This window comes from Protopterus annectens, chromosome 2.part1 (genome assembly GCF_019279795.1).
Source record: "Protopterus annectens isolate FY-2018-M chromosome 2.part1, PAN1.0, whole genome shotgun sequence".
NCBI classification, from domain to species: domain Eukaryota; kingdom Metazoa; phylum Chordata; order Ceratodontiformes; family Protopteridae; genus Protopterus; species Protopterus annectens.
In genome coordinates this window covers 1,334,696,440-1,334,715,779 of record NC_056729.1, presented here as the reverse complement: position 1 = coordinate 1,334,715,779, position 19,340 = coordinate 1,334,696,440, and the positions used below count along the sequence as shown (strand labels likewise).

General features: G+C 43.7%; 1 long non-coding RNA gene across 1 annotated transcript in view; it reads right to left on the bottom strand.

Moving 5' to 3' along the window:
* LOC122794427 overlaps window positions 1-19,340 on the bottom strand; it is a 489,792-nt gene that overhangs the window by 331,161 nt on the left and 139,291 nt on the right. Inside the window, exon 2 of the long non-coding RNA XR_006363643.1 lies at window positions 11,139-11,231. This is a non-coding gene — a long non-coding RNA (uncharacterized LOC122794427). The remainder of the gene's footprint in view (window positions 1-11,138; window positions 11,232-19,340) is intronic.

Here is a 19,340-nt window from a genome sequence, read left to right as displayed (position 1 = left end):
TTTTTGTTACTCCTTTTTTGGCAAGACAGTTGTGTGTTACATTCCTACATTCCATTCCATTTTCTAAGGGCCACTGCAGCTGCCATCACCTTCCTGAGAAGAGATTACTACATAATTTGTATTGGAAGCAGCAAGTTGGTATTATGAGTCAGTCTTTAGCATAATAATTTGGCTGGATTTGTTTGTCCCCTTTCTCTTCCCAGGACCAGCCTCTCCCTGCTCCATAGCCTGTGGGAGTTTTCCTAAGAGTCAGTACTGCAATAGTGGACATTATAATCATATTACAGTTGACAGGTGTCGGGGGTTGGCATAGTGGTTAAAGTGCTTAACTTACAGACAAGAGGTAGATGGTTTGATTCCCAGCAAGATAAATTGGCTGGGCTTAAACTTGGCCAGAAGGGCATTTAGCCTAATATTGCCATATGAACAAAGACCATACTACAGTTGCATTAGGAACTTACCATACTTGTAGATGTTCACAGGTATCTCCTTCCTTTCATCCCCTGTTTTTTTACGGATACAGATAGATTGGATTGGGTACCCTAATCATCACATGACGTCCTCCCTTACTACCCTACAGGTTAGACACTACCCCGCCACAGGATTTAGCTGCAAACTGGAGAGGCAGTTTTGAAGGACTTCTGGTTAGGGTTTATACCCCCTGAGGGGGCTGGTTACTCCCAGGTAGTTTGCACCTTTGTACTAAACTCTTTTTACCATTCCAGTTGGTGCAAGTGTCTGATCAGGTGGTTACCAAAGAGGGCATTACACTCAACAATGGGTCCAAGTACAGTGGTATGATAACATCTCTGGACCTAGATGCCATGCCCTTGGTTATAAGTTGAGCATCATAGAAGGATTTTCTTACTATCTTGGACACATGTTGGTTGATGGTTAGATTACTATCTACATGAGTTCCCAGATCCCTGAATCAACTTTTAGGGGTGTTTTACTGATGACGTATTTACCTGGTGTGATAGACTTCCCAAAAAGTACTACAATGCACTTCTTGGTATTGAGTTTTAAGCCATGACTTTGGCACCAAGAATTTGTCTGTATTAGACCTTCCTGAAGGGTGTTCTCATCTTGGAAGGATTAAATGACTGCTACCAGTTTGCAATCATTTTTAAACTTAGGTTAGCCAAAGGCCTTTGACATTGCTTTGACATTCAAAAAGAAGATACTAAAGAGGAGTGGGACTAGCACAGAGCCCTGGGAGACTCCACTGGTGATGAGCTTCTTTGTGGTGGTGACCTCACTGATTCTAACTTCCTGGGTCCTACCACTGAGCCAGCTAGCTGTCCAGCATGGTTTAAAGGGATCTGTACCCAGTTCTGTCAGTTTGTTGACAGTGCCCAAGTGAGGTATTGCATCAAATGCCTTAGCCAGATGTAGGTAAGCAGTATGCACCATGTTTCCCTAATCCACTGCCTTAGTGACCTTTTCAAAGAAGTCCACCAGATTCAGTAAGCATGACCTACCTTTGATAAGCCAAACTGGGATTGATCAGGTCTCCTATGTCCTTGTTGATAGTTTACATGATAATTATTTTCTTGGCTTTGCAAATAAGACTAGTCTGACTAATAGGTCTACAGTTTCCAGGATCGGTTGAAGGTCCTCCCTTATGAAGGAAGATGACCATCACAGTCTTCTATTCATGCGGCACAAAGCCTGTTTTAAGACTACAGTTAAATAATTACTCCAGGGGTCTTGATAACTCATATTTTAGACTATTCATGAGGCATCCTGAGACGTTATCAGGGCCCTTGGAGGATGAGTTCTTGTCTTTAGTGAATACAGCCAGTACATGCTGACCACTTATAGTTGTAGGGGTTACATTTGAGGGATTTTTTGTGGAGGAATGGTTGGGGGTGGAGGGTAAATTTGGAATTGAATTTGTCCACCAAAAGATCACTATGTCGCCAGGCTCGGTGAATGTGGCACTATTAACCACCAGTTCAGCATATTGCTGAGTGTTGCCCTTGAGATTTCTGACATAGCTATAGAAGGTCTTATGGTTATCTTACATCTGGGAGGCTATCTTAACCTGAACGTTGGCTTTGACTGACCTAATTATCCCTCATAGTAGCCTATTTACTTTGATGAGAGAGTTTTTATCTTTATTGGAATTACCCTTCCTGATTTTTGCCATATTTTTTTCCTTTTGTTGTACATTCCAACAGGCTGCCACCAGGCAGTCTGTTTCTGGGGTTAGTCCTGGGCTGACTTCTGGTAGGTACAGCAGCCACTAACATAGTTGTACAGAGTTTCTGAGAGCAAGTCAGCACAGGCTGTTGTGTTCTTGGGGTTTTAGAGTGGCACTGAATTTTGACAAACCATCACTTAATAACAGGTAATTTGCCTTGGAATAGGTTTTAATGGGATTACATTGTTGATTTTGATTTTGAAGGAGTCAGCATTATGGTCAGATCTTACCAGGACAAAACATAGTGAGGGGGTGCAGTATTCTCTCATAGTTGTGAGCTCAAGGTCTAGTACATTGAAGCCTCTAGTGGGCATATTCACTACTTGGCCAAGGGTGATTGTATTTACAAAGTCCAGGAATCTGTATGCCTGTAGATCTGAGGCCATGTAGAATTCCAAGTCTATACAGGGTTAATTAAAGTCTCCCATGAGTATGGTGTTAGGTTGGATGGTATGTGTCTCCAACAGCTCCAAGTTTCCATTGTGAGCTTCTTGAGACATGGAGGGTGACCTGTACCTGGCTAGGATATGGTATGGGATTTTGTCTACGGTGATCTGCATGTGGAGGAACTCCAGCACATCATCCTGCTTCAACACCTTAGAGGTATGCTTGCCACTGATGTATATTGAGACACCTCCACTTTTAACACTTTTCTGTGCAGCTACTGGTCTAAAAGTGTGGAAGGCACTGAAACTTGACTGCCGGGATACTCACTGACACTTTAAACCAAGTCTCAGTAACTGCACAGATGTCTATATTCTCAAGTGTGAGGAGGGCTCTGAGGGAGTTTAGCTTTTTATTTAGGCTCCTGGCATTGAACAGTAACACCTTGAGGTTTTGTTGAATAGATTTTGCTATGTCGGGAGTTATGTCAATTTGACATTGCCTAATAAAGACACTACGGGGTTGGATAAAGTTTTAGCCAGGATTCAAAAGCCTAGAGGGAAAGGTCAGACCATCCTTGCTAAAGCAATGTGGTCTCTTGACCTTTTCTTCCCAAGCTAACAAATCTGAGAATTTTTTTCACTCCATGTCTGATTTCCGGGTCTGTATTAGAAGCATGAAAATGCTTCTGAGTGAATACAGAAACTGCGACACATATTCATCGAATCACATTTAAGCGAGTCGATGAATATGTCATAGGACAAGGAGATAGTTGGCCAGTTTCACGGAGTTGCCCTTTACTTCCCTAAAGTACGATCTCGGAGTTGGTATATTTAGTTAGGGTGTGTGGGGGGCACAGCCCCCCATTTTGGGTGATGTGGGGGGCGAAGCCCCCTACCTCTTTATGGTGTTAAATTATTTTTTTTAGCAGTCGCGTACGTTTTTTCCCTACGGAAAAATTCGCTTACGTGGCCGTTCACTATTTTTAGGTTTTGTGCATTATGTGTCAACTTTTATGTAGTCGCACATATGCACTTTCATTCTTATAATATAGACCCTGATTTCCTTGTATTGGGTTTTCTAGCCTCCCTAATGATATGCAGCATATGCCCTCAGAAAACATGCTAAAATAGTACAAGGGCTGAATCATTCACACTGTCAGCCTTACTATTGTGACTATAAAGTGAACTAGGGACCTCTTGTTCAAGTTAAGTGATTCGTACACTGGGTAAACAGTTAATAGTGACAAAAAAGAAAGAGAAGTAGGCAGACTAGGTGAGCCAATAAAGCCTTATCTGCTGACAAAATCTGTACTTCTAAAAAGTTTTTAAATAAACAAATACATTATTTAGTACTTTTCCCACACTGAAACATCCCTCTTCTAATTATGGAGTTCACAATCCTGGCTTGAAAACATTCCAACCAGACATTTTACTGGACCCTTTAGTTATACCTGCTCAACATTTATACTGATGGTGAAATAAAACAGAAAAACAAAGTGCCACCTACTACAAGATTACCATCCTCACGTCCCTGGAAGCCAGGATGACCATGAGGAAGGGTGTTCTGACATTTCAGATGAACTACAATCTTTCCCATAACTGCCTGTTATTTGATGAAGACGTTTTCCTGCCTATAAGTATTATTGACCAAAAGACTGTAGGATCATGTCCCCTGTGCCCAAAAAAAGAACACAGCATTTTTTAAAGTACTTCACAGTAACTGCTGCCCCTGAAAGACACACAGACTATCACACATGGAATGCCTCTAACAATCTAATCTATGACTGATCCAGCACAATATGCATACAATACGCAGAATGTTTGAGTGCAGTTTTGTAGTATACCAACAGGGAGTAGCCTGCAATGTCAAGAGAGATAAAATTACTTTTTTTGGCTTTTGGCTCACATACATGGAATAAGCTTTTCTCCAACTTTAGAATGACCACAAAAGGTCAAGAACATCTAAGCCCATTGATTACCCACATAAGAGAAAGTATAGTTGTATACACTTACCATAAATGTCAATGTTCGAGTGTATTCACTGTTGCAGTCCTGACTTATGGGATTTCCTGCTTCTGAAGCTCTTGGTCGACCCGACTACCAGAGTAAAAAACTTCCTCCTCCCTGATCTTGTGGATGCCCTACCCTGAAGTCAGGATGGTTGGGTATAAAGGGAGCCAGCCGACGCCATGACGTCAGTTTTTTCTTGCCCCTAGAAGGTAGGAGCCCCATAGAAGAACCTTAAGCAAGGGACCAGGTTTTAGGAAAGGGAGCCTGTAGGGCATCCCTCCAAAGAGTCCTCTGGAAGAGGAGAACAGAGAAAAAAGCTGTTACTATAAGGAGAAAAGGGGGGGTGGACGGAGGGAAAGATGACCAACAGTGAATACACTCAAAGAACTACATTTATGGTAAGTGTACACAACTGTACTATGGTCTTCATGCTTCACTGTTGAAGTTCTGACTTATGGGATGATTGTTAAAGCTGACATGAGGGTGGTAGGTGCTTTAATAGGAAGAGAGGATGCCCTGCAAGACAGCAGTGGCAAATCCTGCTCTAGACTTGGAGAAGGCTGACAGGTGCTAGTGCTTGACACGGGTATGCATCAATGGCCAAGTAGTTGTTTCCAAAATGCCTTTGGTAGGTACTCCCCTCAGGAATGCAGTGGAGGTAGAAGTGGACCTATTTGAGTGAGTCCTAACAGACTCAGGGGGCTTTTCCATTGTAGGTGTAACAAAAAGAAATACACTTGGAGATAGTTTGATTTGAGACTGGTTTTCCTTCAGAGCCCAAGGCAAAGGAAATAAACAGTTGTTCTGATTTTCTGAAAGTTTTAGTCCTGTTAAGGTAGTAGCAAAGTTGCCTGTGTACATCCAAACAATGAAGGATTCTTTCCCCTTTATTCTGTGGCTTAGGGAAGAAGGCAGGCAAGTGTACAGTTTGGCTGAGGGAAGTGTCTGTGACCACCTTGGGCATAAAGGAAGATTAGTTCTGACTGAAACTCTGTCTGGGTGGAAGATCAGAAAGGATTCCACTGCCACGAGGGCTTGCAGCACATTGACCCTCCCAGCTGAGGTGATAGCCAGTAAAAGGACAGTCTTCAAGGTCAAGAATTTTAAATTGGATCAAGCAGCTGGTTCAAAAGGGGGTAAGTTCAATTTTTCTAGAACAAAGTTGAGGCCCCAAGTAGGGGTGGGCTGCCTCCTGGGAGGTCTAACATGCAGCACTCCCCTAAGGAAATGTTTCATTAGGGTCTAGGAAAAGACAGGAGGAAAAGTGTGGATGTGGGCTGAAATAGCTGAAGTGTGAATCCTAATGATAGAGAAGGATAGGCCTTTTTCCAGCAAGATAGCCAGGTACTCCAAAATGTGTGAGATGTTGGTTGAGACAGGGTTGAGGCCTTGTTGCTGACACCAAATAGAGAATCTTTTCCACTTGGCAGAGTATGTTTTCCTACTACTGGGTCTTCCAGACTCTTTGAGGATAGTAAGCACCTGACTGCTCAGGGATTACTCAGGGCAGAATGTTGATGAATTATCCAGGCAGAGAATTTGAAAGTCTGCAGGTTGGAATGCCAGAACTTTCCCTTTGCTTGAATCAACAGATCCACTCTCTGGGGTAACTGCCAAGGTTTTTTTTTTTTGCTTAAACTCAGTAGCAGGAGTTACCAGTGCTGCCTGGGCCAGTTTGGAGCTATCAGGGTGACCCTCGGTCCTTCTTCCTTGATTTTTAGGAGGACCCTAAGAAGGAGAGACAGGGGAGGAAATGCACAATGAAAAAGGTGGTTCACGAGGAAAGAGATGGCATCTCTCCTTCAGGCTGTGTGAAGTTTGCTCTTGGAACAGAATCTTTTTAACTGAGCATTTTCTTCAGTGGCAAAGAGGTCTATTTGAAGGGATCCCCATTTCTGGACTATGCTGAGAAATGTGTCCTGATGCAGCTGCCACTCATGGGGATCCACTGTCTGCTGAGGTGGTCTGCTAGAGTGTTCCAAGCCCCAGGAAGGTACTGAGCCAGAGGTGCAACCCATAGCATTGAGTGTCTCCCAGATCTGCACTGCCAGCTGGCAAAGACCATAGGAGTGAGTGCCCATTTGTTTATGTACCACATGACCATTGTGTTGTCTGTTTTGATAAGCAGGACCCCTGGTTTCCAGTGATCCTTGAAGGCCACCATGCCCTTCTGTACTGCCATCGATTCCTTCCAATTTATGTGCCTGTGTCTGAACTATGATTCCCATTTGCCTATGATAGGAGGTGCTGGAAATGGGCTCCCCAGGCTGTGTCTTATGCATCTGTGGTTAAGATTTGGCCTTGAGAGATGAACCTGAAGGGGATACCCTGTTTCTGTGCACATGCTCATGCCCACAACGACAATTTCTCCCAGTGGCAGTGAATTAGCTGGACTTCTGTCTCCAATGACTATGAGTGCTGACACCACAGATTCTTGAGGTACCACTGAACCTTCCTCATGTGTAGCCTAGCCAGAGGGATCATTAGGCTACAGGATGCCATGTAGCCCAGTGCTCTGAGGAATTCCCTGGCTGAAAGGCATTGCCTCTGCATAATGTCCTGGAAGTATTGGGTTACGAAGGAAGCCTTGTCTGGGGGAAGAAAAGCTTTCTGGAAGGAATCCAGTAGAGCCCCCAGGAAAACCATCCTGCTGGAAGTGTTTGCGTTGGATTTGCTGAGGTTTATGGTGAACCCTAGGGAAGACAGTAGGGTCTGGGTGAAGGCCAGATCCCAGAGGAGCTTGGACCAACTCATAGCCTGAATGAGACAGTCATCCAGATAAGGGTAAATGTGGATGCCTCTTGTTCTGCAGAAGATGATCACTGGGGCCAACCATTTTGTGAAGACCCTGGGAGCAGCAGACAAGCCAAAGGGAAGTGCAGAGAATTGAAAGTGACTGGAACCTGCTCTGAAGCGAAAAAAACTTCTGCAGGATTCTTCTATAGGGATGTGCAAGTAGGCATCTTTCAGGTCTAAGGTGACCATTAGAGCCCGAGGTGTGCTCATGGGAAGAAGCTTTTGAAGAGTAAGCATTTTAAATTTCGGAACTAGGAAGGACTGAGTGAGGATGGACAGATCCAGGAGAGGGCACCAACAGCCTTCTTTCCTGGGGACCAGGAATAGCCTGGAGTAAAACCCTTTTCCTATATAGTGGTCTGGTACTGGTTCCACAGAGCCCTGAGAGCACAGGTTGTGAATCTGAGAAATGGCCTCTGCCCTTTGGTTTTGTGGCACATCAACGTAGCCTGAGAATCTTAATGGTTCTTTGAAAGTGAGCTTGTAGCCGTTTCAGATTACTTCCAAACCCCACTTGTTGGAGGTGATGAGGGCCCAGTTTTCCTTGAACACGTAAAGTCTTCCTCTTAACTTGTCCTGGGGTTGGGGTTGGTGGTGGGGGTGGGGGATGAGCCATTGCTGATCTCTGCTAGTGCCTTGTGGAGTAGAACTCCCTGGCCTGGGTATTCCTGGGGACCACTGCCTTGCCCTCTGTGATTTCTGCTGCCACCTATGAGGCCTTTCCCTTTGGGTTTTCCTCTGACTGGGTTTTGTTTGGGAGGGAAAGGACCAATGCTTAGTCAGAAAATTCCTACTGAACCTAGGTGGCTGGACATGGAGGAAGTCTTTGACCATTTGCATGGATTTTGCTTTATCTTCCATCTTTTTTAAGAAAGCCTCAGCCTTTGGTCCAAAAATGGGGTGCATCTAGCAGTTTAGATTTGACATGATCTGCTAATCTCTGTTCCCTAAGTCAAGCATGCCTTTTGATGACCCACCCAGAGACAGCAGTTCGGGAAGATGCCTCTAGGACATCATATCCGCAGTGTGAGGATTGCCTATCTACCTGGGAACTGGAATGGCAGAGATTCAGCAATTCCTTGGAGGAGTTCTTGTCCTCCAGGGAGGAAATATTTTGCATCATTTTTTTCCAAAATACTCTGTTGGTATTTTATCATATGGAACTGGCAATTGAGGGCCCTCATGGTGAGGGTAGAGGAAGTATAAACCTTCTTCCCAAATCTATCAAGGACCCTGATTTCTTTGTCCATAGGTAATGGGTTTTTATAAGTACTAGCCCTAACTCATTTGGGGCTTGCGGTGACAACCTCTGAGTCAGCAGTGGGGGTTCTTAAAAAGGAATTTATGTGAGTCCAGTACCCTGTAAAAAGTCTTCAGCAGATCACCAAATACCACCATGACTGGGAATAGCAAGGCCTTGATCCCTGAACATTGCAGCGAGGAGGGGAGCGTGAATAGGGGCAGAAGACAACCTGCACACTGCTGGAGCTAGCTGTGCTGAAGGGGAACCAGCGCTCTAGTGAAAAGGATTTTTTTTTGTTTGAAAGAGCATTAGAGAAGGATTTACTATGAATTATTTTATAACATCTCCCCACGTGCAAGGTCATCTGATGAAGTCTTTATGAGGGGAGACGAAAACGCTGGTGCTACAAGTGCGTTTATGTGTTTATGCAGTTTATGGATTGTGCATTAAAACTTTTTTTTAAACAAACCTCATATTTTCCGTTTTCTGAAGGACCTACAAGGTGGATTCTAGTTACAATTTTTGGTGCTTCTGCTTCACTTTTTTGTTTTTTACTTACATATTTTACAGTATTAGTCAATACAATGCTTTTGATACTGTCTGTGGCCATGTCGTAGATAAAAAGGGTTCAGTGCCATCCATCAGCTTACCAGGGTCTATATCATATGTTCGAAGTTTTATAACTTCGAACATTAAAATATTGAATTTAAATGTTCGAAGTTATAAAACTTCAAACATATGAAAAAAACTAAATAAATAATCCCCAAACTAACGGCTGTAGGCAGGGGGACAAGCCTCCCTGCACCCCCCCACACCTCCCGCTCTTTAAATATACCAAATCCAAGACCGCACTACAGTGCAGTAAGAGAAATCGTCCCTTTACCGCAATATAGTGTGGTTTTGGAGTTGATATATTTAAAGAGCGGGGGTGTAGGGGTAGCCCCCCTGCCTACACTAATCAGGTAAGTTCCACTTTTTTTTTTCAATTATATGTTCGATATTTGAAACTTCGAACATTTAAATTTGATTATTTACCGTTCAAAGTTTTCAAACTTTGAACATATAATACAGACCCAGCTTACCAAGTTATCAAATAAACACACCGCCGGTGTTTGACAGTGGCATTCTTTTATGGAAGACATAGTTTTAAAATATCTGTGTAGTAAAACAAGCCAATAATGTTATGCTACAGAGGTTCAACTTATACCTCTCAACTGTCCAGATTTTTGCAGAATGTCCAGACTTTTGACTAGTATTTTTGGTCTGTTCCTCATAAAAGTTTGATTTTCTGGCAAATTATTGGCAATTCATTGAGGACTGAACTGAGAAATTAACGACAGATAATTGAATTTCAGACTTCATACTCTTCAGAAAATTCATGCTAATGCAAAACCTGTTACTCTATCAACTTTCTAAGTTTGTAAGAGCAATATTTAAAAAAAAAAATGTCACTATTTCTGGGCCTTTGTCCCCCATTATTTATGACTCTGTCCAGATTTCTTAACAAGTAGAAATCATATGCATGATGGTATTTTTCAAAATAAGTTAAAAAATGACAAAATACAAGAAGCTTAAAATGTAGTTCAATCACTCCACACCATGCATACAACATGCACTGTAAGGTCACAGCCATCAAATGTTGACAACTGGCATGTAAAGCTAAGAAAAACTTCAGGTCAGATTCAATGGCTTAGGGACAACTATCAATAGAAAATGTAAATGCAATCACAAAAATAATGGCCAGCAGTGATATTAGATGAGAATCTTTATAGCAGATTGAGTAACAATGGAAATTTGTTATAATGAAGGGAATAAAGTGACTTAAATAGGAACAAAGCCACCTAGAAACAAGATAATCTAGACTGTGTTTTGCAGGTGAATACTAGGCAATTGGCCAGAAGACTGTTACATACCTAGCCAATAACCAGGCAGTGACCAAAGCTGAGAATCAAACCCTAAACTTTGTGTTGGTGAGGCAAGCACCTTAACCATTAAGTCAACATCATCAGTGTCTATTGACATTACTGCACTGTGCCTTCTCCACAATGCCTTCTCTTATTCTTACAGGGAATCACAAGCCTTCTTGTATTTTCTCATCTGGGTTAATTAGTTCGGCTAAGACACCTTATCACTTCTACCAACCGACTGTTCTGTACTTCTACGATAGTTTCTTTGAAGCAGTACTGTTTTCAGGATCTCTTCAATTTCTGCTCCTACAATCTTCCATTCAAGCACTACAGTTCTTCTAAATATTCACCTCATCTGTTGTTTAAGTTTTCTTTGAAGTCAGACAATCCATTCTAGTTTACTGTGATATCAAATGCTCAGCACATATACACTGTGTCTGCTTCTGACTCAAGTTTTTTGCTTTATCACTTTTGTTCTACTGATACTATGAACTTTTGTTATTCACAACAGCTTCTTCTGGCCTATTTTAACTACCTGGTCAGTGAATACAGAATAAAAAAATGGGTATGTCAATTAAATAATGCCTTACCCTATATGTCCAGGATAACTACATTAATCTTAATCCTCTTCCATTGCAGAGCGACTGAAACTTCCCAGTCTTCTGAATGTTGCTTGTGTGAACCTATCATAGATTTAAACAGAAAAAAGAAGCACATTCTGAGATACAGACAGTATGGGTTCCAGTTATATTTCAGCTGTTAAGTCCATCCATAACAGCTGGATCAGAAAGCCTGCTCACATGTTGAAGTGCACTTTTTTTAAAAATAGAAATAATAAACCACATAAACACATAAATGTAGACACAAAAAGATGATTCATTCACTTTGAAAAAAACTTCCTTCAAGCGCCCACTCTGCTGTTTCCTCATTATGAAAGAATTACTCTCTGTACCACATTCAACTGCTCTGCAGTCAGTCCCAAGACTACAACTGGAGTTGTAGAAAAAAAAGCACTGGACATTTGCCATTTGTATATTCCCATGTTACCTGCCCAGTTTGAAGAAAATGTGGAAATGTAGGAAAAGGAGAGAGAGTTAAAAAGTCATACTGTATTAAGCGCTATCCTGCCTACCAAAAAGAAGGGAAAACATCAAATGATGTGCACCCCCAAGACCCCCCCCAAAGGCTTTTTAGTACTGTAGGAAAGCACTTCAATTACACATATATCAATCTAACAAAATCACTTTCAAGAAAGTGATGGCAAAATATGGAAAGTACAGTTGTATACACGTACTATAAATGCAGATATTTGAGTGAATTCACTGTTGCAGTTCTGACTTGTGGGATCTCCTATTGTGGAAGCTCTTGGCCGGTCCAACCTCCACAGTAAAAATCTCCCTCCTCCAAAGGCTGGTGGACTCCCTACCCTGACGTCAGTACTCTTGGGTATAAAGGGAGTCATCTGATGCCATGACATCATTTTTTTATTCCCTCTAGGAGCCTTCAGGATGAACCATAAGCAAGGGATAATGGTACAGAAAGAGATCTGCCATGTAAACACCCATGGGATCCTCTGGATAGTGCAGAAAACAGAAGCAGACTACTACTGTATGAAAAAAGGGAGAAGGAGGGAGGGAAAGAAGACTGCAACTGTGAATACACTGGAAATCTATGTTTACGGTAAGTGTACACAACTGTACTTTGTTCTTCGTGTTTCATGTTGTAGTCTTGACTTGTGGGATGATTCCCAAAGCTGAGATGGGGGTGGAAGGTAGAGTAAGGAGAAGAGAGGATGCCCTGCAGGATGGCAGTGCCAAATCCTGCTGTAGACTTGGAAAAGGCTGAAAGTGGTAGCGTTTGATAAAGATATGCACAGATGACCAGGTAGCAGCCTCCAGAATGTCTTTGGTAGGAACTCCTTTCAGGAAGGCAGCAGAGGTAGAAGTGGGCCCTAGCAGAGTGAGTCCTGACAGCTTCAGGTGGCTGTAACACAAGGAAATATGGTGAGAGATCCACTTGGGGATCAGAGCCAATGGGAAATGACACAACGAGTGAAGGATTCTCTACCCCTGGTTCTGAGGCTTTGGGAAGAAGGAGGGCAAGTGTATGGCTTGATGCAAGGATGTGTACGTGACCAGCTTGGGCAAAAGGATGGATTAGTCTCGAGTGATACTCTGTCTGGGTGGAATATGAAAGACGGCTTCACTGCCATAAGAGCTTGCAGCTCAGAAACCCTCCTAGCTGAGGTGATGGCCAGTATAGGGAGGTCTTCCAGGTTAAGAATTTTAAATCAGCATGAGGTACTGGTTCAAAGGGGGTAGCATCAATTTTTCTAGAACAAAACCAAGGTCCCATGGAGGCATGGGTTGCCCCTTGGGAGGTCTGATGTGAACCACTTCTCTAAGGAATTGTTTTAACACAGTGTGGAAAAGATAGGAGGAAGAGTAGGACGTGGGCTGAAATGGCAGAGGCGTGAATTTTGATGGAAAAAAAGGATAGGCCTCTGCCCACCAGGGTAGCCAGGTAATCTAAAATGGCATAGATATTGGCTGAGTTAGGATTGTAGTCTTGCTGCAGACACCAAATGGACAATCGTTTCCACTTGGCTGAGTATATTTGCCTTCTAGCCTCTGAGAATGTTTTGAACTTGTTTGCTTAAGTTGTGCTCAGTAGTATTTTGGGAATTATCTAGGCTGAGAGTTTGAGAGTCTGTAGGTAGGAGTGCATGAACCTCCCCGTTTTGAGTCAGAAGGTCCACTCTCTAAGTTAACTGCCAGGGATTTTTGTTGGTTAAACTTAGTAGCAGAGGATACCAGTGCTGCCTGGGCCAGGCTGGGGCTATCAGGATGACCACTGGGCCTTCTTCCGTGATTTTTAGAAGGACCCTTGGAAGAAGAGGCAGTGGAGGAAATGCATAAAGGAGCAGGTGACTCCAAAGAAAGGAGAAAGCATCTGTCCTCCAGGCTGTGGGTAATTTGCTCCTGGAACAGAACCTTTTCAGTTGAGTATTTTCTTTGGTGGCAATGAGGTCTATCTGTGGGGATCCCCATTTTTTGAATATGCTGACAAATGTTTCCTGATGCAGATGCCACTCATGGGGATCCATCACATTCCTGCTGAGATGATCTGCTAGAGTGTTTTGAGTCCCTGGGAGGTCATGTGCCATGTGATAAAACCCCAGAGAGTGAGCTGCTCCCAGACCTACATCACTAGTCAACAAAGAGGTTAAGAGTGGGTGCCCCCTTGTTTATGTATCACATGACTGTGGTGTTGCCTGTTTTGATGAGCAGGACCCCTGGTTTTCACTGATCGTTATAAGCCACTAGGCTCTTTTGCACTGCCATCAGTTCTTTCCAATTTATGTGCTTGTGTCTAAACCAATTTTCCCATCTGCCCTGAGATCCCCCATAGGCTGTCTCTAAAGCATCTGTGGTTAAAGTTTGGCCCTGAGGGATAAACTTGATGGGGAGACCCAGGTTCTCGGTGCATGCCTCTGTCTACCATGCAAACTCCCCCTTGAGGCAATGGATCAGCTAAATTTCAGTCTCCAGGGAGTGTGAGTGCTGGTACCACAGATTCTTGAGGTACCATTGGAGCTTTCTCATGTGTAGCCTGGCCAGAGGGATCATAAGGATACAAGATGCCACGTAGCCTAATGCTCTGAGAAATTCCATGGCTGAGAGGCATCGTCTCTGCATAATGATTTTGGTGTACTGAGTCAGGAAGGAGACCTTTTCTGGATGGAGGGAGGAGGGCTTTTTGAAGGGAGGCATCCAGAAGATCCTTCAGGAAAACTATCCTGGTGGATGGGTCTATGTTGGATTTGCGAATATTTATGGTGAACCCCAAGGAGGCAAGGAGCTTCTGAGTGAAGGCCAGATCCTTGAGTAGCTTTGACTGACTTGTGGTTTGAATAAGACAGTCGTCTACACAGGGATAAATTTGGATCCCAGCTGTTCTGCAGAATGCAATCACAGGAGCCAAACACTCTGTGAAGACCCTGGGAGCAGCAGACAAGTCAGTGCAGAGAATTGAAAGTGACTGATACCTGCTTTGAAATGAAGAAAACTTCTGCATGTTTCCTCTACAGAAATGTGCAGTTAAGCCTCTTTTAGGTCTAAGGTGACCATTAAGGCCTAAGGGGCTATCATGGGAAGATTTTGAAGAGTCCACATTTTGAATTTTGGTACCAGCAGAGACTGATTGAGGGTGGACAGGTGTGAAACGGGCACCATGAAAAGCCTGGAATAGAACCCCTTCGCTATTTGGTGTTCTGGCACTTGTTCTACTGAGCCCTGTGAGCATAGGTTGTGTATCTGAGAAAGGGCCTCTGCTATTTGAATTTGTGAAACATCTGGGTAACTTGAGCACCTTAATGACTCTTTGAAAATGAGCCTGTAACCATCTGAGATAACTTTCAGAACCCACTTGTCTGAAGTAATGAGGGACCAATTTTCTTTGAACAGGGATAACCTTCCTCCTAGTCTTCCTCCTATATTTTCTAGAAGGGGGGAGGGGCAGGTGGGGGAAAGGAATAGTCATTGCTGCTCTCTGCCAGGGCCCTGCAACCTAGAATTCCCCTGCCTGGGGGTTTCTTTGGATCAGTGCCTGGGCCTTTGTGAATGCTGCTGCCTTTGAGGTCTTTCCCTTCAAGGCTTCCTCTGGCTGTTTTTTTGATTGAGAGGGAAAGGACCAGTGTTTAGTGGGAAAATCCCTACTAAACCTAGGAGGCTGAACTTGGTGGAAATCATTGACAGCTTGCATAAATTTTGTTTTATCTTCAGTCTTTTTAATCACAGCCTCGGCCTTTGGCCCATAAAGGAAGTCCTTATCCAGCTGTGCATCTAGAAGCTTGGATTTGACATGGTCTGTTAGGGTCTGTTCCCTAAGCCAAGCATGCCTTCTAATGACAAAGCCAGATTTAGCAGCTCGGCTAGAGGCCTCCATGCCATCATAGCCACAGTATAATGAGTGTTGAGACACCTGGGAGCTGGAATGGAAAAGGTCCAACAATTCCTTGGAAATGTTCTTGCCCTCCAGGAAGGGAATTTTTTGCTTATTTTTTTCTAAAATACTTTGTTGGTATTTTATCATATGAAACTGGCAGTTAAGGACCCTTGTGGCTAGGACAGCAAAAGTGTAGCCTTTGTCAGTAGGTAAAGGGTTCTTTGAAGAGCTGGCTCTTGCTCCCTTGGGACCTGGAATGATAACCTCTGGGTCAGCAGAGGGATTTTTGAAGAGGTATTTATGTGAATCCAGCACCCTGCAAACCTGTCGGTTTTTTGAAGGGCTGGAGGTAGGGAATCTGGATTCAGGGAAGAGTCCATAAAAACATCCTCTACCTCCTCCAAAACAGGAGGAATAGCCAAAGCTTTGTGTTCTGGGAGGTCAAGGAACGTACAGTTGTGTACACTTACCATAAATGTAGATGTGCGAGTGTATTCACTGTTGCAGTCATCACATTTGGGTTATCTGCCTGCAGGTAGTTCTCAGCCGGCCTGAATACCAGAGTCTTCAGATTTCTGCGTCGGATGCTGTTGTTTCTTCCTTGACGTCAGGTTGTCAGGGGTATAAAACATGCAGCTGACGCCATTATATCAGTTTTTCTTGACCCAGATGTCAGGTACCCCCACAATAGGAAGCAAGTAAATGGCATGGTAAACCCCCATCAAAAAGCAAATACACAAGAAAAAATAAATATACCAACAAGAAGGAGAGGTAGAGCCAAGAAAAGTCAGGGGGCTGGAGGAGAGGTAACCAGGAAGTACAGTTGTGTACACTTACCATAAATGTAGATGTTCAAGTGTATTCATGGTTGCAGTCATCACATTTGGGTTATCTGCTTGCAGTAGCCCTCAGTCGGCCTGATTATCAAGTCTTGGGTCTTGCTTCGGTTGCTGTCTCATCTTCCATGACGTCAGGTAGTCAGGGGTATAAAGCATGCAGCCGACGCCATTACATCAATTTTTCTTGCCCCAGATGTCAGGTGCCCCCATAATGGGAAGCAATTATATATACAATGTTACACCTCCAACGAAAAAGCAAATACACCAAAAAGCTTTAAACATAGTAAGCAAGAATAGAAGTATAGCCAATAGAAGTCAGGGGGCTGGAGGGAGGGTAACTAGGACTGCAACAGTGAATACACTCTAACATCTATATTTATGGTAAGTGTACACAACTGTACTATGTTCTTCATGTTTCACTGTTGCAGGCATCACGTTTGGGTAGATTCCCAAAGCTAAGGATGGGAGGAGGAATTTAGGTAGCATTAGGACCAGCTATAAGGCCCTGCAAGACTGCAGTGGCAAAGCCAGCTCTGGATTTAGAGAACATTGGCAAATGGTAATGCTTGTTGAAAGTATGTACAGAACTCCAGGAAGCAGCTTCTAGGATGTCTCTGAGAAAGGCTGTAGAGGTAGATGCAGCTCTGGTTGAATGTGGTCTTATCCCCTGTGGGATAGGTTTTCCATGGTGCTTATAGCAGAAATGAATGCAATGGCCTATCCATTTAGAAATGGTTTGCTTTGAAATGGCCTTCCCCTCTGCCCTTGCAGCAAATGCCACCAGCAGATGTTCAGATTTCCTGTGAGGTTTAGTACTGTCCAATTAAAATCTAAGTTGTCTGTGCACATCTAAGGAGTACAGTATACGTTCCCCTTTGTTCTGTGGGTTAGAAAAGAAGGTTGGCAAATGAATGGACTGATTAAGAGCCACACTGGCTACTACCTTGGGCATGAAGGAAGATTGGTTCTGAGGGACACCCTGTCCACATGAAAGATGATGAAAGGCTCCACTGCCATAAGGGCCTGTAATTCAGACACCCTTCTTGCTGAAGTGATGGCTAAAAGGAAGGTTGTTTTCCAATAAAGGAATTTCAACTCTGCACTTGCAGCTGGCTCAGAAGGAGTTAGAGTGAGTTTTTCCAATACAAAGTTAAGGTCCCAGGCTGGGGTTGGGGCTCTCCTGGGTGGTCTTAAGTTTTTGGCCCCTCTGAGGAACTGTTTGAGCAGTGGATGAGTGAAGAGGGGTGGTTCTGTTCTATAATGATCTGAAATGGCTGAGGCGTGAATTTTGATGGAGGAAAAGGAAAGGCCCTTGTGAAGCATCTCAGTTAAGTATTGTAGAATCTGAGGTAAATTGGGCGCTACTGTGCCCATCCCCTGAGTTTGGTTCCAGGAAAAGAATCTTTTCCATTTTTCTGCATAAGATTTTGTAGTACTAGGCCTCCTTGCCTCCAGAATGACATCTATCACTTGCTTACTGAGGGATGGTAATGGAGAGATCAGGTAATTAGCCAGGCTGCCAGGTTCAGGGTTTGAAACTGTGGATGCAGAATATGGCCCTCCTGCTGGGACAGCAGGGTAGGGATCTGAGGCAGGTGCCATGGTGCCAGCAGTGACACACTGCACAAGAGGGGGGACCAGTGTTGGTGTCGCCAGCCTGGTGCAATCAGTATCACCCTTGGTTTGACCTGTTTGATCTTTAGTAGTACCTTGGGAAAGAGAGGCAGAGGAGGAAAGGCATAAACTGATAGGTTTTTCCAGGTGAAAGACAGGGCATCCACTTTCCAAGCTTGTTTGTGGGGAGTCCTTGTGCAGAATTTGTCCAACTGGCAGTCCTGGGGGGGGAGGCAAACAGTCTAAATCTGGGCTCCCCCATTTGTTTATCAACATGTTGAATATCTTTGGTCCCAGTTTCCACTCGTGTGGGTCCATGAGATTTTTGCTTAGTTCGTCAGCCAGTGTATTTAGCTTTCCTGGCAGGGATTGAGCCTGTAGGTGCACTTGGTAGCTCAAGGCTGTGTTCCACAGAGCCATGGCTAGTCTACAGAGAAGGTATGAGTGGGTTCCCCCTGCTTGTTTATGTACCACATAATGGTGGTGTTGTCCATCTTTACCATTAATTGTCCTGGAAAAATGTGGTCCTTGAAGGCTGTCAGAGCATTTTGTACAGCTAACATTTCTTTTTGATTGATGTGCAGGTGCATTTGACTTGGGTTCCATTTGCCCTGAATGCACTTCCCTGCCAAGTGAGCCCCCCATGCATAGTCTGATGCATCTGTTGTTAGGGTTTGGGCCCACCAAAGGAACTCTAACTGTACGCAAGGTATGATAGGAATCATTGCTTCTAGATCCTGAGAATGTTTACACCATAGGCTTTTTAGATGCCACTGTAGTTTCCTCATATGCAGTCTTGCATATGGAATTAGGAGAATGCAGGAGGCCATGAACCCCAAGGCTTGCAGTATTTGTCTTGCAGATAGCAGGGTCTTTGTAGCCATTAGTTTGACGTAAGCTGTCAAATTAACTTGTTTCTCTGGCGTGAGGAAAGCCATCTGGGAAGTTGTGTTAAAGCTTGCTCCCAGGAATACAATTTGTTGGCAGGGTACAAGATGTGAATTCTTTTTGTTTATGGTGTACCCCAGAGATGTTAGCACCTTTTGTACAAATGCCAGATGATTCAAAAGTATGTCCTGGCTTTCTGCCTGAATTAGACAATCGTCCAGGTATGGATATATTTGAATATTTCTTTGCCTGCAAAATGCCATTACTGGAGCCAGGCACTTTGTGAATACCCTGGGCGCAGTAGATAAGCCAAAGGACAGTGCAGAGATCTGATAGTGCATGTAGCCTGCTTTGAAGCGTATGTATCTTCTGCAAGATTCCCTGATTGGGATGTGCAGGTAATCTTCCTTTAAATCCAGTGTTGCCAACCAGGCATCCTCGCCTAGCATAGGAAGCAACTGGTGAAGAGTTAGCATCTTGAATTTTGGGATCACCAAAAAAGTG